Genomic DNA, 25768 nt, shown 5'->3' on the forward strand with positions numbered 1-25768 from the left:
GAGTAGTACAAAAAGTGTAAGTAATGTACGTTAATGTATAATAATAGCAAGCCTCACAGATTAACAGGAACCGCCCGTGCAAAGAGAGCGAAAGGCCCCGGGAGGGGAACATAACGCTACATAGTGACTCTAACTTGGCATGGGAGAGAGAGAGGGAAGGTAACCCTAGGGTGGGGTATCGGGCGGGAGGGAGGCTAGGAGTGGGGCAATAGCAGGTATACCAACCTGCCAGACCCATGATTGATATGATCACGCGGAAAGACTAATAACACTATAATAAACATAACACATGGTAAAATAAGATAGGAAGGCATGCTGGATGATAATAATAATAAAATAACGATACACCAATTGTAAAACAAACGAGGGAACGAACATGAGACAGGAGAAAACCAAGCCTAACCGCGCTGGGAGTTAGGCAGGGCTACCAACATAACACAGAGTCAGTGAAGTGCTAACAAAATGAAAAACTAATATCTGACTCATGAAAGTCCCTCGAGCTAATGTAAGAAAAACGAATAGCGTTAATAATGAGAAGCATGTCCGTGGCATGCGAACGTAAAACAAAATAATGGAAATAGGAACGCCCGAAGGCGACCAGGCATGCCAACCTAACGAGAATACGCTAACGTATCGTAATAACTGTTATCGTAATAACAGGACATCAATATAATAAATTAATACGGTGTGTGAACCGTGGATACCCATAAAGTTCATAACGAGAAACAATCAGTATGGAGGACTCATTGTAAAGCGTTAAGAACGACGAGAGAGAGATAGGAGGAGGCTGAGCGCCACGAAAGACCCACGCGGGGTCATGAAATATAAAACTGTCATAATATAAGCAAAAAAGGGCAAGGCCCTCTCCAAAATCTCAAAACTCATTGATCTGGTACTTAACTTAGATGGAGTGACAGTAGAGTCCGACATCTTGAGGTAAATCCAGGTAAAACCAGCGAAATTCACACACCGAGGCAAAATAAGTGTTGATAGCGCGTGCTATGAAAAGGAGTGACGTCACTGGCGTGGGATCGCTAGTAGTAGTAGGATGTTGAACGGCACCTCGCTGTTTGGGGATATTGACAGGAGATATCTAAATGGTGCAAGGCCTCTGGTTGTGATTTATTCAGCGCCCCAGTATTATACCGACACCTTATTAAGGTGAGCGAGCTGGGTTCAACCTAGCATTCCTATACAAATTTTTCTCTGGTAAATTCATAGCAGTTTTTACCTTAGAAATGATGTAAAAGGAGCATTTCACTGGGCGGCACGGGTCGGAGCCCAGAAATAGATTTTTCACTCTGGAAGTATACCAGAGAATTGTCTTGAAATTACTATTAGCTGTGGGTTTGTGTATGTGCCTTCTACCTTGAATAGATTTCCTTATCTGGTCTACAAGACATATATGTGAAATTCCAGAGATCTGTCACATCCACCAAACCTGGAGCTGGTTTGGTGCATCCTGACCCCCAGCAGTGAAATGTCGATGTCGACAATAAGGATTCGGGGTTTGTATTTCCCGTTGGAACAAAAGGGGAAGAGTTGCAACACATCTTTTTACTTACCTTAAGAATGTAAGGTTATTCCTTTAGAAAATATTATTGTGATTTCAATAATCTAAACACCATAAAGGGGTTTCAGTTAAACTCTAACATACTTTATAAGCTTATAACCGAGGGAGCAGCAATAAGACACAAATACGGTCAAGTATTTCATTATGCAGCTAAATTATCAAAACGTAGTTACAACAAAGTACAGTATGTATCTCATCCAGCATTACAACCCACAAAAACACATATTGTCTTGTGTAGAAAAAATATACAAATACATTATCAGAATAATGTCACTCAATGGAGATGTGAAACCAAATCTATCTGACATAGTCAAATGTTCGGAAATGCATAAGGCACCATAACGCAAACGTTCACTCGGCACTGGTGTATTAATTAGATATGCCCTACACAGAACAGTGTGTCAACCATAGTTGTGATCTGCACCAAATGGGTACGTATACCCATGCACCCGATGCACTGTAATCCCAAAACAGTCTACTGTTCATCACAGCACTAAACGACAGGTTTAATCACACTACCCGTCACCACCACAAAGTGTTCTATCTCTTGTACTTGCTTCGCGAAAAGTTTGTAGAGGACCCTGGATGATTTCCACCCAGTGTACGAGCGGAGTCTCTCAAAGTCCATATGTTGAAAGAAGTTCGACGAAGAAGCAACTTTCTTCGGATCGTGATCCGCTCTGCGAATAAAGTAGGTGAGCTTCACTCTCAGTTGTCTTAAAGTGGGTAGCTCATTCTTGGCGAGAAAAGCAGGATTGGGAAACAGGTTCACTTTTCCTGAGTCCAGGAACTCAATATGGCCTTCGTTTCTAGATAAGGCCACTATTTCACTAACTCGAGCCCTGAGGCTATTGTGAAGAGAAAAATGACTTTCTGTGTTAAATCCTTTAGAGTACAGTTCTCGTTATCCAGGTTTGAAGCATAGTGCAAGACTTTGTCCAAAGACCACGTGATGGGCTTTGGTGGGGCTGCAGGCTTGAGTCTAGCGCATGCTTTCGGGATCTTATTAAAGATTTCACCTGAGAGGACCACCTCAAAAGCGTATAGTAGTCGTCTAGCCAGGGCCGATTTACACGAAGTAATTGTAGTAGGGGCCAGGCCTTGTTCGTGGAGGTGTATGAAGAATGCGAGACGGAAATCTATCGATATCTCTGTCGATTTCCTCGCTTTCACAAAGATCACCCATTTCTTCCATGACAATTCGCATTGTTTCCTAGTCAAACGTGACTTGTACTCCTCAATGAAGTCAACTTTATCCCTTGAGATTCAGAACTTTTTACTCGCCGCTAAGGCGAGAAAATCATGAGATGTAGGTTGCTGGTTCTCGAGGATGAATTGTAGACAGTCAACTTCTGAACCAGTTGAGACAGCACTGGATTTGGCAGCGGAAACAGTTTCAGGTTCAACTCCAGGACTAGGGGAAACCAATTGCTCTTGGGCCACTTGGGGGCTACTACCGCTGCTGTCCCTCTGAAGGATTTTAGCTTGTCGAGGACTCTTAGCAGGAGATTGGTTGGTGGATCCACCTGTTCCAGTCTAGGGACATGGTATCCATCGCTTCTGCTTAAGGGTCAAGGTAAGGGGCTACGTAACGAGATAGTTCCTGTTGTCGCTCGTTGCGAAGAGGTCGATCTGCAGTTCTGGGACTTTTCCCAAAATGAAGGAGAATGAGTCTGCGTCTAGGGACCATTCTGTCTCTATCACCTTTCGCCTGGATAGAGCGTCTGCTGTCACATTGCGGATCCCTTGTAAGTAAACTGCTGATAAGTGACATCTCTTCTTCCTTGCCAGGTAGAATATGGCTAACATCACATGGTTGATGTAGGGTGATATCGAGCCTTGTCGATTTAGACACTTTACTATCACCTCGTAGTCCAAGACCAACCTGATGTGGGTTGATCTGCGAGGAGATTATTTCTTCAACGTCAGGAATACTGCCATAGCTTCCAAAATGTTGATATGAAATGTTTTGAACTGGCGCGACCAAGTCCCTTGCACTTTCTTCTCGTGAGAGTGACCTCCCCATCCTTCCAAGGAGGCATCCGTATGTATCACTACTGATGGTTATGGTGGTTGCAGGGGAATTATCCGCACTAGACTCTTGGCTGTTGACCACGGCTTTAATTGCGTGCGCAACAAGGCCGGGGTCAACCTTAGTTGATCTCTTCGAGCGTTTGATGCGTATTTCCTTCAGACTCCTGACGCATCTTTTAAACATGCCTTTAGCACTGGGTCTGTTACTGCTGCGAACTGAAGAGATCCCAAGACTCTTTCCTGTTGGTGTCTTGAAATCCTCTTGTGACGGATTAGTCTCCTGACAGATCCCGCTATTTCTCTCCTCTTTTTGGATGGAATGGAGAGGTGGTGTGACTTTAAATTCCATTGGATTCCTAAACACTGGAACTGTTGAGCTAGAGTGAGTCGAGACTTCTTACAGTTGATCTTGAAGCCCAAGTGTTCCAAAAACTGGATCACTTTTTGAGCTGCCTGCAGACAAGTAATCTTGGATGCTGCCCATACCAACCAGTCGTCTTAAGTATGCTACCACTTGAACACCTCTGGTGCATAGCTGTTGGACGACTGCATCTGCTAGCTTTGGGAATATCCTTAGGGCTGTGTTCAGTCCGAAGGGCATTGCTCTGAAGACAAACTTCTTCTTCTGTAGTCTGAATACTAGGTAGGAGGAGAAAAGGCGACTCATCGGGAGATGCAAGTAAGCATCTGCCAGGTCTATTGAGACCGTGTACGCCCCTTTTGGTAGAAGGGTCCTTATGTGTTGCAAAGTAAACATCCGAAACTTGTTGTTCTCGATGAACTTGTTGAGTGGAGACAAGTCTAGAATGACTCTGAGTTTGTCTGAGTCTCTCTTGGGAACACAAAACAGCCTTTCCTGGAACATGATGGACTTCGCTTTCTTTATCACCTTCTTGTTCAAGAGTTCTGAGATATATTCTTCCAACAAGGGGGTGGAGTGTTGAAAGAATTCTGGAAAACGAGATGGAATTCTGCTCCATTTTCACCCGAGTCCATTCGTGATTAGGCCAAGGGCCCAGGGATCAAAGGTCCAGCGATCCCGAAAGTGATGGAGTCTGCCTCCTACCTGAAACCCCTCATTGCTTGGAGGGTCCTGCGGATTTCCCTCCGCGACCACGTCTTCCTCGGCCCCGAGAGAAGTTACTTCCTGGAGAACTTCTCTTAGGACCTTTTCCTTTCTGGCTGGGGCGAAAGGAAGTCGACTGTCTCTCAAAGGTAGGGTTGAATACTGGTGATTGGTTTACCAGTTGTTGAGGGACCATCTGGAAGGTGGTCTGAGGCATTGTGGTCATGGTCATGGCAGGGATTTGTGCCGGTCTTCGTGGTCTCCTTGCCCTCTTGTTCTTGGGTTGGGGACCTCCTTCCGTAGAAGATTTCCTCTTCGAAGACATACCCCACTTTTAGCAGGCAAAGCTGCTATGAAAAATGTATTGCCTTGTTTGTTTAAGTGGGACACTACTGTAGTGTTGTCGCTCATCAGTACTACATATACATAATGCCCTGTAAGGAGCCGATGGAAGTACTTCAGGGCCAGGTATGCTGTCCTCATTTCCAGGAGGTTATGTTGTACCACCTTTCAGATTCAGACTAAAGCCCTGATGCCATCAGATGTAACAGATGAGTTCCGCCTACCCCAACCCTTCTTTTAATACATCTGTGAAGAGCAACAAATCTAGGGGAGGAGAGAGATCTGCTCCTCTGAGGAGGTTGGTGTCTAACACCCACGAACTCAGGTCTCACTTCTCCTCGTGTCCCACTGGTACTAGGGTACTCAGTGTTTCTGTTCTGGGACCAGGTCATTAATTGTCACTATAGAGACCATATGTGGAGACAGCCATGGGGCACTAACTTCTCAAGGGATGTGAGATGCTCCAGCCGTTTTGCCACTGGTGCTAGCAATTTTCCTCTTGAGAGAGAGCTCTGCCGGTACTTGATCCCTGGATCGAAAGACCTTGCCTAGCGTGGTCTTGACCAAAGGTGGAACAGTCTGAGGATGGTCGTTCTGTGAAGTAGAAGCTACCTGCCATTCCTATTCGAGTTGGCAAGGCAAAGGCTGGTAAATTGCGCTGGCTTGCACACCTCTTCTAGTTCGTCCAGCTGGGAGCATGTGCTCGCAAGGTGAGAACTGGAAAAACGAGACTTTCTCAGTTCTTACTGGTAATTACTATCTGTGAGCTTGCGAGGAGTGTGTCCGTGATCATGGGGCAAAAACTGGTAGAGCGCACTCCTTCCAGTTTACTCAACCACAAGGTGAGAGCTGGTTTGTGTGCCTTTCCCAGTTCTCACAGGCAACAGATCTACCTGTGCATGGCTTTCTCAGCTCACCAAGGTATCGCGACGTAGAACTCGCCTTCATTCAAGACAATGCTTCTTGTGAGTGTGGATCTTGATTGAAAGACTCGCCCAAGAGAGCACTACCTGTGGCAGAAGTGAGGCGCACCTCTTAGTTAGGCAGACAAGCTCATGTCCACCTTGCTCGGTGAATGGGTGCGCAACACTGTGCAAGATTTCCTTGGGAAACTAGAGTCTATGTTCACACCCGAGTAGGATGGACCAGAGTATTTTTGTACGACTTGCCTCCTGCAGCTGCCTGGTGGGTAACATGATGTGCTGCTACGGGAGGAGGCATTTGTTCATAAAAGGCTATTAAGTCTGTAGGAGGCAAGGTTTACTAGCACCTTACCCGTGAGGAATAATCCAACTCCCCCCACCATTTCATCAGAAAATGGGAAGGGTTCTGGACTACCTGGTCAACCAATACCTAGTAAGGTGGTCAACAATACCCCGGGGTTATGCCTGTTGTCTCGTCCCAAAAGGTTAGCAAATTCCATTGAGTGGCAAAAGCTACCTACACCCTCAAGCAAAAAGACAATTCTCCTTGATTCCTCCCAAGGGGTCTAGACTCTAGAGATTGGGTAGCAAGTAACATCTCAAGTTGATGTCAAAACATGCAACCAGTTGCACACACCTGCTATGAAAGGGGGAGAAAATCTTGTCCTCTAACTGCAATCAATCCAATAGGAATTGGCCAAGTAATTGTGTTACAGATCGGAAAACCAGGGTAGCCAGTATTCCTTAGAGGAAGATGATATTACAGTGAATCTCCTTAGCAATCGCTTTCGGGCAAGAAACCGGTCGGTAACAACCGATCACACACAACTACTTCCAAAAGGTAAGATTGAGACGTATCTTCAATCTATTGTTGGACAGGTAATGTATGCATAAGTCCATCTACGGAACCGTGGCACAGACCAAGGAGGTGGACGAACATACAGGTGTAGCACGAATTATTAGTTGCGTTTGGAACTCGGTTGGAGAATGTTGATTAATGTTCATAACTGAGACCTCCTTCCAACGAACGACGAAAATATTTGTATTTCTTCGTCTCCGATCGGCAAAGCTTGTATACAGTAAGTTTTGAATGTTGCCTACCAGGAAACAGATTTGCTTATGTGAAGTTTTTGGTCTCAGTATTTTCTTTAAAAAGCTAAGACCTCCAATCGTAAGTTAGGAAGGAACTGCCAGGGATGAAGGTAGACTGCATATCCAGTATGTCTGGTTATTAGAAGAAAGAAGAGTAATGCATAACCTGGTTACCCGTAAGGAATATAGCCATCAATACTAATAATTTATTAGAACAGAGTTCTAATTGTTAGATGATCTATAGTCCTTGTCAACAGAAAGATCGCTTGTTCACAAATGCGCATGTTCGTCTGCGGTTGTGCATACGTAATCTCTTTGCCTCTGGGTAAACATTTGACAACGATCTAATAATAATACTGTAAGGGGTTTTGTGTGAAAAAAACCTTAAATTTTTTTCTTATCTAGGGAAAATAAAAATGTCATTGCTTTAAACTTTTTATTATTAATTTCATTATATAGTGTACTTTTATTTATTTTAGCTCTTTATCCATTTATCTCATGACCTAATTTTTCTTATTTTTTAGAGTGACAATGCCCTGCACCAAGCAGGGGTCATGTTCTCGAAATTTAGTATAAAATGAAGAATGCCAAGCAAGAAGTGTCACTTGGAAACATTATTCAAATCAAAGAATCCTGTATTGAAGCCTTTTAAAGATAAGTGGTGAGAGCGATATGGACTCCGCTCTGCTTTGAAAGTGCTAGGTGAGGACAAGCAATGATTTTCTGTGGGGGATTCTTTGAATATTAGTGCAGTGGACCTTTCAGTGAAAAACACAGTATTTGAAGGTATGTGTAACGAAAGACAGTAACCTATGTGTCTCTGGTACTTTAGTTATCTTGTACGATTGCCTTCTATCTAGTGTGGTGTATGGTAGGCTAGAACATGGCAAAAGACCCTAGAAGGCAAAAAATCCATTGTTTGCCGTTAGCTTGTTACTTGCAAGAATTAGTTTGAGCCACAGTGCGAATTAGTGGATAGTGAAGAAAGGAAACAACGGTGCTCGTCAACTGAAGACGACACCATGGAGCCGTCAATTAAACAGAAGCAAGATGTTGGATCATCAGCCAAAAAAGGAGGACACAGAGAAAAAATAATAAGTTTAGGATAAAAAATCCTACAGAGAAGAAGCAAATAATTCCTTGGATGAGTTCTTGGTGAAATGAACATTAACGGTTTTCAAGTCGACAGATGCTCATTGTTCTTTGGCCCACAACCCCGTTAAAATTTATATACAGATCCATCCACATTACATATATAATGTTTTGTTGGTATATGGAACCCATATAAATGTCCAACAGGTGAATAGTTTTTTTTTTGGGGGGGGGGGATATTCTAATCATCTTTTAATCTTGTTAGAGTGAGGCTGGAGTGTAAAGGGATACTAGTTTTTTTTACAATATAAATTATTATTAAAATTTGACAATAATGTTACTCTCAACCTAATTATCTGTGTCATTTTTTCTTATTAAATCTGTTTCTAATAAACCTCTTTTTATATATCCTCTCCTAATGTTCAATTACCTTTAAATAAAAAAAAATTTATCTTACCTAAAAAGCATACTGCTCTTCTTATTTATGACTCCATGCATAGCACTGCGGAGAATGACAGGGAACCCAGGAAAAAGATAATAAGGAAATTTGAGAATCTAGCTGGGTCCCCTTGCCAGTATAAAAAATTGAGAGGTGGTGCCCAGTGCCCAGTCCTCTTGACCGTTTTCCTTTTGCCCCGGTTTATGGGTATTCCACCGTTTTATCTTTTTGGGTAGTGAACGTTGGAGTATGGTTGGCATTCGAACAATAGGCAGTCTGCATGCTACATCTGGCCACAATCCTCTAAACACTACAACGAGTATGAGCCTGCTTGCTGGAGTAATGTATGTGCGACGAATCACAACATTAATGCCCAAGGAATTTGATTGTCGACTAGCTGTAGTATCTTCAAGATATGAGCGCATGCACCCACGAAAACAAAACATACAGCTTGTGTAGCGATCATACCTTCGTCAGTTTGCCTGCCCACCTTGTGGGGCTTGATAACGTTCATAAACGTAATGAGAAGCTGACAACGTTCATCTGGCCGCCTTGTGTATGCGGCTTGCTATCATTCATAAACGTAATGAGAAGCTGACAATGTTTGTCTCGCTGCCTTGTGAGCTTGGCTTGCTAACGTTCATAAACATACGCAGAAGCTGATATTGTTCCCTTGGGACTAATGGCTGCAATAATAACCTTGTAAGGGTATATATTATAAGCCCGTTGTGCTAATGCTCCGAAGAGCTCTACATTCCGACGGGCAAAAAAGCCCAAGAAAATAATTCAGAAGGATTATGTTTCACGAAACTCAGCGTCTAACGAGAACTTGTTGTGTCCAGGGCACACAGATGCTTGCAGCTGACTCAAGCATTTGGTAGTAAACCTTATTTTGTGGCAATAACCCTGAGGTTTTGTCTTAGCAAGAGTACATGTGCCACAGGAGTTCGTTTCAGCCTTTTATAGAGTTTTAACGAACGCCTGTAGTTGTGTAAATCTTCTCAGGGACTTGAGTTACCCATGAAGAAGTGAAGGTTCGCATTATTATTATTATTATTACTTGCTAAGCTACAACCCTAGTTGGAAAAGCATAAAGGGATTGTTGTCCCAGAATGCAAAGAACACAAAACCTAGGCAGGTTCGTATAGACTTGCCAGCAAACTTGGTGAGAATCAGCGAATGCTGGCGAGCGTCCGCAAATGATGGCGAGCGTCTGCAAACCCTGGCAAGCGCTCATAAACAGCAGCGAGAATCAGTGAATGCCATCTGATACTAGTGAACGCTGGCGATCATCCGCAAACACTGGCAAACACTCGTGATTGATTGATGGATTTAAAGTTTTCACGCATCCTGACATCTAAGGTCATTGACGCCGGTAACATTTAATTTATGTATACAAAAAGAAAAAAAAAAAAAAAAAAAAAAAAAAAAAAAAAAAAAAGTATTCAATTAAAATCATAAAAGTTGAATGTCATAAAAGTTAAATATTTTTCAGAAGACCTGCTTCTGAAATAAATCTAAAAATACCACTTGCATGGTAGGACACATCATTTCCAAGAATCTTGGCAAGGATGAACCTGCCACCCTCACCTCGAGCCTCAAACAAATATCTATTCCTTAAGTTGTTATAATTGGGGCATTCGGTCAACAAATGCCTCACTGTTAGAGGTACTAAACAGTCGTCACAATACGGTTGGTGCTGGCCCTTCAGCAGAAACTCGTGTGTCAACCGAGTGTGACCAATACGGAGACGACAAAGAGACGTCTCCCATTTTCGGGGCATCATCTTATACCTTTAAGGAGATATGTCATTTGTTACCTCTCGCATTTTATTGCCATCTAGGCTATCCCATTGCTGTTGCCATTTTTGCAAACCAATTTCTTGATGTCAGGTAAGAAATCATTACAGGGAATGGGATACCTTCTTGGCAGCAACTCGGATGCAGCCTTCTTAGCCAGTGAATCTGCCTTCTCATTCCCAGACACACCTACATGTGCTGGAACCCAACAAAATTGAACTGTTATACCTCTCCGTCCAATAATAAAAAGCCATTCTAAAATCTTTAAAACTAGAGGGTTATTAGAATTAAAAACTTCTATAGCTTGAAGGACACTCCTTGCATCACTAAAAATTGTAAAATTACCCTCCTTCTCCAACGCTATTTTCTCAATAGCGGTTAATATGCCATACAGTTCAGCAGTAAATATGGAAGTGGTCAGAGGAAGTGCACCTCTACAATTAAAACCATTACTATGTACTCCAAATCCAACGCCACCATCAGATTTGGAGCCATCAGTATAGATAAAAGTTGATCCTCTATGTTCTTTAACATGTTCATTAAAAAGAGACCTGGCTTCTAGGTCTGACATATTCTTCTTATCTCCAATAAAATATTTACAAAAAGATATCTCTGGTAACTTCCATGGAGGCGTTGATGATACCTTGAATGGAAGTACCTTATTTCTAATTATATCCAGACTATTTAATAATTGTTTCACCCGAAAGCCATAAGGTTGAGGAGATTTTGGGTGCAACTCAAAGTATGATGCGTGTCTTACAAGGCTTGCAGTCTGAAAGGCTAGAGAGTTAGGGAGTCTTTGCAATCTAAACCAATACCGAATAATGGTCTAGAGGTAACTCTCCAGCATCAACAAGGAGACTTGGGATAGGCGAGGTTTTAAAAGCTCCAGTAGACAATCTAATAACTGCATGATGTATCGATTCTAATATTTTTAACCGGCTTGGGGTGGCTGAAGAATATATTTCACAACCATAACTAATTTTGGAAAAAATCAAGGCCTTGTATAATTTTAAAATAGTATTGCGGTCTGCCCCCCATGATGTATGGGACAATACTTTTAAGATATTCAGAGCTTCAACACATTTAGCTTTTAACGCTTTTAAGTGAGAAACCCATGTAAGCCTACAATCACATATCAAACCTAAAAATTTAGCTTCTCTTGCACATGGTATCCGTTGACCTTTAATGTATATATCCGGGTCTGGATGTACTCCCCGGATACGACAAAAATGGACAATGGTAGTTTTACTTGTCGAGAACTTAAATCCATTCATGTCAGCCCACTGGATAATTTTATCAATAGAGAGTTGGATTTTTCTCTCAACCATTGCCATTCTAGTGCCAGCAAATGATATTGAGAGATCATCCACAAATAATGTTGAGAGAACATCCTGGGAATGGCTGAGGATATCCCATTAATTGCTAGTGCAAAAAGGGTTACACTCAGCACACTACCCTGAGGAACTCCTTCTTCCTGGCACTTACTCTCTGATAGAGTTTCCCCAACTCTCAATTGAAAAACTCTATGTGAAAGAAATGCCTGAATAAATAGTGGCAGCTCTCCTCTCAATCCCAATTCATGAATGGTTTTAAGTACACCATATCTCCATGTGGTATCATATGCCTTTTCAAGGTCAAAAAATACTGTAACATGGTGCTGTTTGGAAGCAAAGGCTTCACAAATAGAAGACTCAAGTCGTATCAACACATCAGTCGTTGAGTGCATTTTTCGGAATCCACATTGAATCGATGATAAAATACCTTTCTTTTCAAGGTACCATATCAGCCTTGCATTGACCCTCTTCCCCATGATTTTACATAAACAAGATGTCAATGCAATAGGACAATAGTTTGCTGCTAAAAACTTGTCTTTACCGGGTTTTAAAAAGGCTAAAATAATGGCTAGTTCCAAAACACTTGGGTAACTATGATCATGCCATATTCTATTAATAATGCTTAAAATAAATAGCTTTGTATTAAAATGTACATGTTTAATCATTGCATATGGAATTCCATCGAGTCCAGGGGCTGTATCATTGCAATGAGCAAGTGCGGAATCAAATTCTCTTTCAATGAAAGGAGAATTATACGACTCTTCCCTTCTTGTTGCAAAATTTAAAATTTTTTTTTCTTCAGTGCTCCTATACTGGTGACCAGGGGCTCCTTCACACTTGCTGGATACATTTGAAAAATGATTAGCCAGGGCATTGCTAACATCATTTGCTTCAGTTACATAATGGCCATTCACCTTCAACACTGGTGGTGGGTTGGGGGTGAATTTGCCAGCTATCTTTTTTACTTTCCTCCACACAGAAGATGGTGGTGTTCTACTGTTAATAGAGGAAACAAAAGACATCCATGACTGGCCCCTTGCTTCTTTCATGGCACGACGGAACTGTGCTCTACATTTCTTGTACATAATTAAATTCTCATCAGTTCTGAGTCTACGCAATCGTGTTAGAGATCTTCTTGTGGCTCTGTGGAGGGCAGTTAGTTCTGAAGACCACCACGGGACTGGTCGTCGTTTAAATAACCCTGTTGTTTTGGGAATTGAATTGACTCCTGCTGTATGGAGAGTGCCATTCAGTAAGTCTATGGCATCATCGATATTTTCAACCTGTCCTGCATCCCCCTCAATTTTGCTTAGCTCACGAAATTTATCCCAGTCCGCCTTGTCAAGATTCCATCGTGGCGATCCCTGTAAAGGTGGACCATTGTTGGTGTTTATAATGATTGGTGCATGATCACTAGTATGCCAATCATCTAATGTTCTCCAATCGAAGTTGAGAAGGCAATTAGAGCTTACGATTGATAGGTCAATACATGACAAGGTACCTGTCTGGACATGAAAGTGTGTGGGCTCTCCTGTATTAAAGAGTCCCACATCTTCATTTTCCACAATTGATGATATGATATTTCCCCTCGTGTTTGCTAAAACATCACCCCACAAAGGATGTCTACCATTCAAATCTCCAAGTAAAAGAAAAGGTTGAGGGAGTTGTTGAATCACCTCCACTAAGTTATCATACAAAATGTTATCATTTGGAGGCAAGTACAGAGAACAAATTGTATATTTTCACCCTATGTCAATCTGTACAACCACTGCCTGCAGAGGTGTACGAATAGACAGAGAAACTTGGGGAGCATCTCGACGAACGTATATGAGACTTCCGCCATGGCTCCCCACTTGGTGATCATATGGTGTCCTATAACTAATATATTCGCGAGGACAAGGGGTATTATGATCAAGTTTGCTCTCCTGTAGACAAATAATTATGGGGGAATGCTCATGAATAAGGAGCTTAAGTTCTTCATATTTGGCCCTTAAACCCTGACAATTCCATTGCAAAATGGAGGAAAAAACTATGGTTTATAATTTGGTAGACCCCTTGGATGGAGTCTTCCCATTAGCAGTTTTTGATCTAACACTATTTTTAGGTGGTTTTATTAAAGAGGGTCTTGATAGATTGGGTTTAGCATTTATGATTTTCTTTCTGTCTTTTTTATCTGATTGTTGAGGAGGTTGGTGGACCTCCACTTGAATTTCCGATTTATTTAAATTGACTTCCAGATCAGAAATATCAACAGACAAATCATCAAATTTATTTGACGTCGTGATTTTGATATTTCTTATGGAAGGGGGCGAGAGAGATGGAGGTCTCTCTCTTTCCCGATTAGTAGGTTTTGAGCTACCAGGTTTTTGCACCTTCCCCAATACAGGTGCACCTGGTAACTTGGTGTCAGGTGGCATCTCCATCAAATCAGGCAAGTACATGGCCTGGGAGAGGTTAGTACTATTGTTGGTAATGGGGGACGAAGGCTGTACAGAAATGGGCAATGACCCATTTTTAATACACTGTGGCAGAGCCTCAGAAGGCAATATGATTAACTTGTCATGCAGTACTTTATTATCAGAGGTTGTATTTCTTTTCTTAGGATTACTGGCAGTGCTAGGTGGGGTTGATGTCTCCTGTGGTAAATTTGCCTTTGATTTTAAGGCCTTTGCATAGCTGGTTGATTTATTCAACAGTCTTTTTGCATGTCCCACACTTATGTGTTCTAAACTTGATTTGTTTAGGGCAGCTTCCTCCAACTTATACAGTTCGCATCTCCTATCAGTTGATTTATGATTCAAATTGCAATTTGAACACCTGGCCTCAAGTGTACATTCTCCATGATAAGTTTTGGAGCAAATACCACACATTTTTCCATTTTTGCAAACTTTAGATGGGTGTCCAAATTTAAAACAATTAAAAAACATTGCAGGGGCTTTTGTTTGAAAGGCCGAACTTTAATCCTTTCATTTTCAATAAAAATATGGAAAGGTACATCAGCATACTGGAAAGTAAGTATAATCATTGAAGTTCCAGGAACCTTATGCACTTTCCATACATTTAATGGACACATAGAAAGTATCTCCTCCTCTATAAATTCGTACAGGTCCTTATTAAAGACCACTCCCCTTCCATAACTAAAATTTGGATGAGGTTTCATTTCCAATGTAATTTCATCACTGCCTGTCTGTAAGTTAGATAGTATTGCAGACTGAGTCGAAGATTTGGTATGGATGAGATAACTATTCTTCCCAAAACGAGATATATCTCCAGGTGCTATGGTTCCTACTTTTTTTTGGATAAACTTACATATCTTAAAATAATTCCCTATTATCCCTTTAGGTTCAGCTAAGAGCCACATTAGTGGTTTGGGTTTTCTCTGTGAAGGGATGGGTACATTTCTATCTTTTTCAAACAATCAGCAGGTTTGTACACATCCAATTCCTTTGGGACCTTATCACAAAGAGCTCCCATGATGTTCAATTCGTTAATTTTGATACTACTAATATTACTTATGGCATTAAACGCTTCATCATGACTTTCAAAAGATATCCAAGAGTCCCATTTTTCATCTCCAAGTCTCATCCTTATTTCCTTTATCAATCTATAGCACTCAAATGCTCTATATATATCATCATAATTTGTCTCTAATGGGATTTGGGAAACATAGAATCGTAGTTTCCCTGTGTTACCCAAATTGCTAGATTTTTTAACATCAGTAGAGTGGTCCTTTTTAGTTCAAAGGTCGTCAACAGAATTTTCCTTAATTACAGTAGCAGAAGTTGTCAACAGTGCCGGGGGGGGGGGGGGAGTCAGCAAATCCAGGGGATGGGGAGTCAGTATTTGAAGGGTCCATATTTAAGGGTGGGATTTTCATGTTTTTTGTTGTTGTTTTGTTGGTTTACCTGCTTGAGAATTATAAGAAAGTATCATACGTTGGAAAGGAAATTTGTATTCTCCACTATCGGCACAATGAGAGTATACTTCCCAGATGGTCCACTCCATACCCTACCCGAAGGATAGCATCAAAACAGATATAGAGGCACAGGTGTAAGCTAAACCCGCCTGTTAGGACTGAGACCAAGGTAATATGGAATCATCCTCCCCATATCTGTAATGATGGGCTTCCGGCCAAAAGCCAAGAGTCCCACCTCGAGGATTGGATCCCCCTGGATTCCGATGACCCAACCCTTGAGAGTAGTTCCGCCAAAAAGGTCCAAACCATCTTTGGGATGGCTGAGATCATCCAATACTCTCATATATAGCTTTGAATGCGAATACCTCCCAACCGTGATCCCTTCTCCCATTCATCTAAGCAGGCAGTAATAACGAATGTGGAAATATCCACGCCATTTAAATAAAATAGAAAATAAAATAGATAAATAAATAAATGAACAAATAAAATAAATAAATATATATATATGCATACATCTACATATATATATAACTAAGAAAAATAATAATCATTGAGATAGGACAGCAAGATGAAAGAAAGTTGATAAAATTAGGAGAAGGTCGAAGTAATATTAAGCAGAAGAAAAAGATGAAAAAGATGAAAGAGAGAAATTTAGATTCGAACTGGGGGAGCAATTTCCCGAAGTTCGAGAGCCCTCTTGCCCGTCACCAAGATTCAGCACGGGAATGAAATGCCGTGCTGAAGCTCAATGACTTCATCAAGGCATTCTCTCATTAAGAGGGCAAACACTCGTGAACGCCAGCGAGAATCAGTGAACGAGAATTTGTAAACACCAGCATTGAATCTTACCTTTAAGGCTAGAGCCAGTAGCGCATGCTACTCTAGCGATGGCAAGGAGGGTTCCACAAACCCGGCATGGATACTAAGGCAAGGCAAGGGTCTCGCAAACTCGCCATGGGTACTAAGGCGAGGCGAGGGTCTCGCAAACCCGCTAATGGTACAGGGACAAGGCGAGGGTCTCACAAACTGCCATGGATACTAAGGTGAGGCGAGGGTCTCGCATGAGGAGAACATCTCGCATGAAGTGATAGTCTTGCGGGTAAGCCCCACAGATGAAGATAGTATCTCCCTCGAACGGGAAAGACGACCAACCTCTGTTGCAGCTGTCGCAATTCTCCCTGCATGCGGGGGAATTGAACACTGGCTGGTGGAGGAACTCTCTCTCGGAATGGAAAGTTGCTCAACACCTGGTGGAGGTTAACTCTTACCGAATGGAAAAATTATCTAACTCCTGGAGGCGAACCTCCAGGTGTACTCTCTGCTTCCTGTCAAAGAGCTAAGGTTCTGCCTCGTAAAGTTGAAGATAGACATCGAGTGTTGTCTGTGAAATGTACCTGAAGCTCTTTTCTGGGTTTACCCCAAAGGGTTAACTGACAAGTCACTCCAAGGAGTTCTTGTCATCCACTGCTCATGCCCGCCCACCGAAGCATAGCGAAAGTTGGGCGAGAAGCAGAAGTAGAGGCCAAAGACCTCTTGCTACCTTCCTTGCAGAGGGAACCAGCGAGCCGCATGAAAGGCAGCTCTAAAAGAATGATTTTTTATTAAACTTTAGCCCAGTTGCTTTTAACCAAAAACCCATTAAAAAGGTTTGGCGGGAGAAGGACTATGTCTTTACTCTACCAAGCTGAAATAAAATTGACTTAGAGGGGGGTAGAGAGGTAGCTTGCTATCCCTCCCACTCACATACCTGTGATTGAGCTCACTTTGCTTGGAGTTAGGACTTCAAGGGGGACAGGGTTGGGGGCAAGTGTATATAAATAGCTAAGGTTTGTATCGTTAGGAAAAATACAAATTACCTCCGAATTTGTCATTTGTTCCGTAACTGGAATACAAACCAACGCTATTAATAGGGGTGACTCACCCATTAGGAGGGTGGATGTCCCTGCCAATCTGGCTTTTTGGCCTTACCTGGGGTACTCCCTATTGTGCAGATTAGTGCGACAATAAAGACCTTAATACCTCACTAAACCTGCTAAGCATGGTCTGCGGCCTATGCTAGCTATGTGTGATGAGAAATTAGCAATGTGACTGTCAAGGTAAAGGTTATTCTGAGACTTGCAGGGAATAACCAAGGAGACTGAGACATTCCCAATACCACCTTGCCAGGGTATGGGGACGCAATAGTATTGGGACAATACTAAGATACACAAGGGAGCAATGGTTTACCTGCAGAGGTTTGAAGTAGACCCAGGATGCTGATTTCCCCATGAGAGGGGAGGATGAAGAAAGGAAAAGAGCCAGACTTTCCCTTTCATTCACTCAGACTAAAACCCAGGTACTGTAACCAATAGCCTCACCCTCCTGCTACTTGTCCAATAAGGAGCTTGAGGTACTAAACCAGCTGTTGTGCATCCACAAAAGGACCGATAGAAAACGTATTGGGCCTCTTGTGTGTTACGCCTTGCAGGTAGTGGGCGACGAACATAGTTAGGTGTTTCCACACGCCAACTTGCAATACATGCGTTACAGAGTAGTTCTTCTTGAAGGCCACAGACGTAGCTATGCCCCTGACATCATGGGCTCTGGGACGACGTGCTGGAGGAGGATCGTGGTTCAGAGCAAGGTCAATGACCCTGCGAATCCATGAGGGGATTGTGTTTTCCGTGACCCTCCTCTTGTTTCTGCCCATGCTGACGATCAGTGAGGGAGCTCTAGGCCGAGCTGCAGCTGATCTCTTGAGGTAGCACCTCAAACATCTTATTGGGCATAGTAACATATGATTGGGTCGACAGTTACAGAGCGGAGACTCGTTATCTGGAAGGAGTCGAATCTAGGATCTGAAATCCTGGATTCTAAGTCTTAGCAACAAGCTCAGGGACGAAGCTGAAGCTTACTCTACCCATCCTCTCCAATGGGCGACATCAAACGAAAGACCATGAAGTTCACTAACTGGTTTTGCTGAGACCAAGGCAAACAGGAACACTGTCTTACAGGTTAGAAGGCAAACTGTTGCCTGTTGTAATAGTTCGGATCAGGATCAAAATTCTAGGGATCAAAGAACTCGAACCACGTGCCATTGGGAAGGTATCACTTCTGACTGAGGTTCTAAAGATGAGGGAATGCCCATTCCTTTCAGTTTAAAGGCGAGGTTGAGCGATAGCCTATAACCGTTGAATACACGAGAAATCCCGCTAGTGCTAGAATAGTAGTATTGAGTGGATTGAGACCCCTTTCGCGGCACTAACCACAGGAGACGATCTATTTCCCCTGGTAGAATGAAATTGATGACTTTCGCAGCCATCCAGATATACCCTTCGCGACTTGTTGCAAAAAAACTCTCTGAAAGAGGAGATGCTGTATAGTCTCCAGGCATGAAGGTGTAGAGAAGCTACTGCCTAGTGGAAATGCTGACATGTGGCTGTCTAAGAAGTTTGTGTTGTGGAGGAAGTTCTCTTAGGGGCTCCATCAGGAGCAGCAGAAAGCCCGAGAACCATTCCCCGTGATGCCATAGTGGAGCTATGAGGGTCATTGAAATATTGACCGATGTTCTGTTCTTAATGAGTACTCTTCTCATCAGACAAAACAGTGGGAATGCTTACACGTCGATGTTGTCCCACTGTTGTTGGAATGCATCTTGCCAGAGCCTTGGGATCTGGGACTAGGGAGCAGTCCAACGGGAACCTGAAGTTCAGGGCCGTTGCGAACAGGTCCACAGTCAGGGAACCCCACAAAGTCCGGACTTTGTTGGCTACTAGATGATCCAAAGACCATTCAGAATCTACTATCTGCGATGCTCTGTTCAGATTGTCGGTGAGCACATTCCCCTTGCCTGGAATGAAGCGAGCTGATAGTGAGACTGAGTGGACTTCTGCCCATCTCAGTATCTCTACTGCTAGATGGGATAGGGGCTGCAAAAAAGTACCTCCACTGCTACTGTAGTGTTGTCACTCATCACCACCACTGAGTGAACCGCCAGGAACTGGTGGAACTCTTGAAGGGTCAGATAAAATGGACATCGTCTCTAGATTTATGTGAAGGTACTATTCGGACTCTGCCCAAAGGTCTGAGGCCATGTGATGCAGCACGTGGGATCCCCCCCCCCCCCCCCTTTTCTTTTGATGCGTTCGAGAACAGCATCAAATCAGGAGGGACAAGAAGATCAAAACCCTTCAGCAGATTCTCATCTGCCAGCCCCCATTCGAGATCCGTCTTTTCCTCTGATCCCATGAGAATCAGTGTCCGGGAATCCAAGGCCTGATTCCAATTGGACTGGAGAGATCGAATCCTGAGGCGACCAATGAGAACTAGATGGGCCAAGGATGATAGATGTCCGAGGAGACATAGCCCCTTCTGGGCTAGTGTCTTCTCATTTGAGGAAAAGCCTTGCGACTTTCCTCAGCTTTTTTATCCTGTCGTCTAATGAGAAGGCTTTGTGTTGTTTGGTGTCTAATACTATGCCCAGGTATACCAATCTTTGAGTGGGAAGCAGGGAAGACTTCTCAAGATTACCATGATCCCCAGATCTTGGCAAAGTCTCAGAAGTTTGCCTCGGTGCTGAAGAAGGGTTGTCACCGAATCTGCTAGGATTAGCCAGTCATCTAGGTAACGAAGGAGACAGATGCCGAACCTGGGAGCCCAAGATGACACCAGGACAAACTTGTGAAGACCTAAGGTGCTGTGGAAAGGCCAAAACACAGCACCTTGAACAGATATGTCTTGTTGTCAATGTTGAATCTCAGATACTTCCTTGAAGACGGATGGATTGGGATCTGGAAGTATGCATCCTTTAGATCAAGTGTACACGTGGAAAGGCCAAAACACAGCACCTTGAACTGATATGTCTTGTTGTCAATGTTGAATCTCAGATACTTCCTTGAAGACGGATGGATTGGGATTTGGAAGTATGCGTCCTTTAGATCCAGTGTACACGTGGAAAGGCCAAAACACAGCACCTTGAACTGATATGTCTTGTTGTCAATGTTGAATCTCAGATACTTCATTGAAGACGGATGGATTGGGATCTGGAAGTATGCGTCCTTTAGATCCAGTGTACATATGAAGTCCTGTGATCTTATCACTAGACTGACCGTGACTGCCATCTCCATACTGAACGAAGTCTGTTCGACAAACTTGTACAGAGCTGAGAGATCAGTGACAGGTCTCCAGCCTCCACCCGCCTTTTTCACAAGAAAGAGTCGACTGAAGAAGCCAGGGGAACCATCGAGGACCTCCTGGAGAGAGCCCTTCTCCAACATGGTCTGGACTTTGGCCCAAAGGGCCTGCTCCTTTGCTGATCCCATCACAAAGGAGCTCACAAGCACTGGCTTCTTGGTTAGTGGAGGGAGAGATGAAATGAAATGGGACGCGATACCCTGAATGAATCACAGAGATCCTCCAAGGTTTGGTCCCGAGCTGCATCCACCTGGTTCAGCAGCATTGTAGGCATCCCCCTACTGTTGGACAAGCAGGGAGATGACCTCTCCTAGCGTTTGCAGTTTTTACTGCCACCTCTCTGATATTTTCATCAAGATTGGACTTGCTGCCTTTCCCGTCCCTGACAGGAAAGAGCCTCTAAAACACCTTCGTTTTTGAAACCGCTGCTGTTTTAATAGTTGATCGTTTCGTAAGGCTGGTCTTTGGAGGGGCTGGAGGTTTGTAGGGCCGAGCTGCTAGGGTACTAAGAAGGAGGGAAACCGTGTTAGACTTCCTACACCTCTCCACAGCCTACTCGACGTCCCTTGGCTCAAAGAGGAAGAACCCCTCCATTGGGGAGTTTCGGAGCAAAACAATCTCAGCGTTAAGGACCTGCTGGTGGAATCTCTCGACCACCGCATCTCTTCGGGCAAAAGTCTGACGTGACGGAGAATGTTGAGACAAGATCGGAAACGGAGGCGAGGGTCGGTAACCAGAGGAAACAGGATGGACAGTGTTTTCCGAATAAGAAGACCGAGAAGGAGAAGAAGTGAAAGGACTCTTGCCGCCACGAGCGTGGGATCGGCAGGCTGATCAACAGTAGGCCTCTGGAGAGAAGACTCTATGTGAGCCCCTTTACTGAAAAGGGAAAGACTCGTCCGAGAGACGTGCCTCAGACTTTGCTCTCCCCCCGAAGGATGTTCGTCAGGGGAAGAAGCACAGACCTCGGCGGCGGAAGGAGAAGACGCAGTCGCAGGAGCAGCTGACATGGCAGCAGACGAACTCACTGAAAAAGCAACGTCGACAACATACAAGGGGTCAACAGAGGCGAAAGTCAGTAACCAGAGGAGATAGGTTGGATAGTTTCTTCCAAATAACAAGACCGAGAAGGCGAAGAAGTGAAAGGACTCTTGTTGCCAACTGATGATTTACAAGCATGGGATTGGCACGCTGATCAACAGTAGACCTCTGGAGAGGAGACTCTTTGTGAGCCCCTTTACTGGAAAGGGAAAGACTCGTCGGAGAGACGTGCCTCGGACTTTGCTCTCCTCCCGAAGGATGTTCGTCAGGGGAAGGAGCATAGACCTCGGTGGCGGAAGATGGAGGAGAAGACACAGTCATAGTCGCAGCTACCAGGGCAGCAGACGAGCTCTCCAAACAAACAACGTCGACAATGTACAAGGGGTCGACATCCGACGCCGACACTAATAAGAGTCGACGAGCGATAAAGCGAAAAACGCGGGGTCAATCGCTACTGCCGAGAGGCAGGGCGGTGAATCGACAACTCTTGAGGAGGCAATTCATGAATCTCTGGACATTTCAGACTGGTGCTAGCCTATAGGGTCACTACCTGGTCACCCCGAAAGTCAATGGTGCAGGTGCCAGAGGGAAAGAAGGTCTCCAAAGCCTTTCTGGTACGACGGTGTATAATCGTTAACCACCCTACCTTCCTAGCAGTCACAACCACTGCCTTTAATGGGTGCAGTTGGTGATCCTCTTTGCACGAGGATTTGACGGCCGCTGATGCATTGGACAGCATTGGTAAACCTCCAGCTCAAGAAGCGATGGTGATTGCCAACATGAAGACCGATGTCTCGACGATCGATAGGAGGGAGTGTGTTCCCACCATGAAAAGCAATACCTGGATAACGCGGGTCCGATCGTTACCGCTACACGAGAGACAGGATGGTATGTTAACGATCCTCAAGTAGGCGACTCACTCGCAGCTGAGTGTGAAGGCTGATCGATGACAGATGATTCACGTTGAGGTGAATCACGAACAGGTGGAGAACAGGTTCCAAAGGGAAGCAACGCCATGGTTTGGGAACGCTCTGAGTTACGGACGAACACTGGTTCGTTAAGTGACGGATGAGCGATACCCGAGACAGTGAGGGCCTAAGCAATGCGTGTGATCGCGGAGGTGAACGCTCTTGGTAAGATGATCGCTGACAAGAGTTGATTGAAGCGTTGGCGATTCACATGTAACCAAATGCTTAGGCGGTACACCAAATGTCGATCGTTGACAATGGTCAGGCGATTCACGAGCTGTTGAAAGCGTCGGCGATTCACGCTCTGCCGAACGATGGTGAGATTGCCGAGCAGTTGAACGTAGTGAAGGCTGAGCAATTCATGCCCTGGAGGGCTACTGCGTTCCGAAGGAGAGAGACGCGTTAGACTGAAATGCTTTGAGCAATAGCCAAACGATGGCTTGTTGAGTGATGAGAGTTTAAGCGTCGACGAGCTACAAATCACTGGACGAGAAGGAGGGCCAACGATTCACGCTAAGGAGATTCACGCACCGTTGGGTATTTTACACCCTGACGGTGATCAACACGTTTCGGTTACGGGATGCGTGAGAACTCTGTCGGGTAGGTGACCGAAGTTCCCGACACTGGCGAGTACGCGATTCCGAACAGCTGGAACAGCAGGCGATTGTCGAGCTGTAAGCGGTTCACACGTAGCAGGCGATTCCTGAGAGGGAGATGGAAGAGCAGGCAGCTGTCGAATTGCAAGCGATTCTCATGTAGCAGGCAAAATATGAGAGGTAGAACTAGCAGGTGATTATCAAACTGTATGCGATTCTCGCGTAGCAGGCGATTTACGAGAGGATGAACAAGTCGCCGGCTGTACGCGATTGCTAGGCGATCTACGAGCTGACGGGACAGTGGCCAATTCTCCTGTTAAAGGTTGATGGTGAACCTGACGAGTAGGAGAACATTGAGCAGATGTCTGACAAAACGGAGAACACTGCCGAAGAACTGCAGGTGGGAACTCGGGCGGAGAAATCTGACCTTTGTGAGGCGACACATACTTAGGAGGAGAACAAGAACGATCCCTTGCAATAGACGAAAGAACCGAAGTTCGTTGAGGAAAGGCCGATGACGAAAAGGAAGACCGAGGATGTGAAGAGGCGTCACTTCGCTGACGGAATAAAAGCACCCTGAAGGCGAAGAGGAGGACGAACACGACAGGACTTCTGCCACCAACCCGACATCAAACAGTAACTAATGGATCAGCAAGCTGACTATCAGCAGGTTTCCGAAGAGGAGTCTCTATGAGAGCCCCTTCACTAGAAAGGGGAGCCTTTGCAGGAGAGACATGATATGATGAAGGGAAGTTTTTCCTCGGAAGGGAGAATTAGAGCCCAACATCTGGGGAAGAAAACTCTCCCTCGGAAAGGAAAGAAAACCAACCCCGGGGGGGGCGAACCTCCAAGCAGCCCTCTTTGCTTCCCATCAACAAGCCTTGTTCAAGTTGAAGGTCTGCATCGAACGTTACCTGAGAAACCATAGCCAGAGCTAGTTCCTCGAGGTCAGCGTGATGATCAGGAGATGCCACAAATGCAGAACAGGAAAGTGATGGCACAGTGACTGCAGATTCCCCTGGGACAAAAGGCATTGCTTGTCTACATCCGCTATCATAGACGAACGAAGAAGAACGGCATCGGTAACTGAGGAAAATAAAACAAATTATGTAACAAAAAACTCCCTCGGAAGGAGCACCTAGTCCGGGGACGGGAAAGTTGTCCACCAAGAGAACAGACACAAATTAAGGACTGCGCACTTCCTTCACAGGCCGACATCGCAGGAGAAGGAGGGCAGCAGCGTAAAAACTGTAACAAAACAAGAATTATTGTTAATTAATTTAGCTCAGAAAAAAAACTACTCAAGAGAACCACAACCCTTTGGCGGGAAGGAAGGGAACCCTACAGGGCTGAAGCTAAAAGTTAAATTACAACAGTTTTAATTTTACTTAATTAATGAAGAAAATAATTCGGAAGCGCAACCTAAACTGCGAACAGGAAAGGTGTTACCCCCACGGAGTATACTGCTGGCCACCCACAAGAGAGTGGCTGCACTTTTCTCCCCCAGCAGATTCTTCTAAGAACATGTAGTGGGGAAGGCAGCAATAGCAGCCGAATGGAGGAGTATCCCAATCATGACGATTCTCCTGTGGCGGCGGCCGGGTTGCACGGAAAGCCATCTGCCTACGGGAAGACCGATGACCAAGGAAGAAAGGTCAGAAGGGAAGGTTCTCCATCCTTGAGATCCTGCCGTACTACGCTGTCACACACACAGCACAACACTGAAAAGAAAACCAACATATGTATAAACACATCAAGTATGTTTTCATTTATATAAGTTAATAAAGTCAAAGAATAATGGCAGTCCAAAAAAGGCGAGGAGGAAAAGCAGTGACAACCACTCTCCATCCGAGCCAAAAGCAAAGTGGCCTCAGTTACTGGTGTGTGAGTGGGAGGGGTAGCAAGATACCCCACCCTACCCCCCGCTAACTAGCGGGATGGATAGTTAACCCTCGCTAAATTTTAATGACTTGTCCTTTCAACTTCACCGAAAGTAATACACCTATAAATAACGTTGGTTTGTATTCCAGTTATGGAACCAAGTGATGATTAGTCGCTAGTATTGGTGTGAGCGGGAGGGTTAACCTACCATGCTCACACCCCCCCTAACTAGCAGTGGGTAGTTACACCGCCAAAAAAGCTTATCGGCTGATTAATTTAACGTGTGACGCTACCTAGAATTATCAAAACAGATAATTACAATACTTAACTTGGGAGTAGGGATCTACAAAATGTCAGACATCTTAAAAACACAGACACAAAGAAGCTATGAAAACAAACGCGTGTGGATATCACGGTGCTAGAAAAGGAATGAGGGAAGAAGTGTGGGTAGTGGTAGGGGTGGGGGGAAGCGGTAGCCATAGTAGCGGCCAGTAGTC

At 44.2% G+C, this 25768-nt stretch overlaps 1 protein-coding gene across 1 annotated transcript in view; it reads right to left on the reverse strand.

Annotated features, from left to right (window-relative positions):
- The window catches only part of LOC137615251 (quinone oxidoreductase-like protein 2 homolog), a 146767-nt gene that overhangs the window by 73508 nt on the left and 47491 nt on the right, over positions 1-25768 (reverse strand). The gene's annotated exons all lie outside the window — the stretch shown is intronic.

This window comes from Palaemon carinicauda, chromosome 21 (genome assembly GCF_036898095.1).
Source record: "Palaemon carinicauda isolate YSFRI2023 chromosome 21, ASM3689809v2, whole genome shotgun sequence".
NCBI classification, from domain to species: Eukaryota; Metazoa; Arthropoda; class Malacostraca; order Decapoda; family Palaemonidae; genus Palaemon; species Palaemon carinicauda.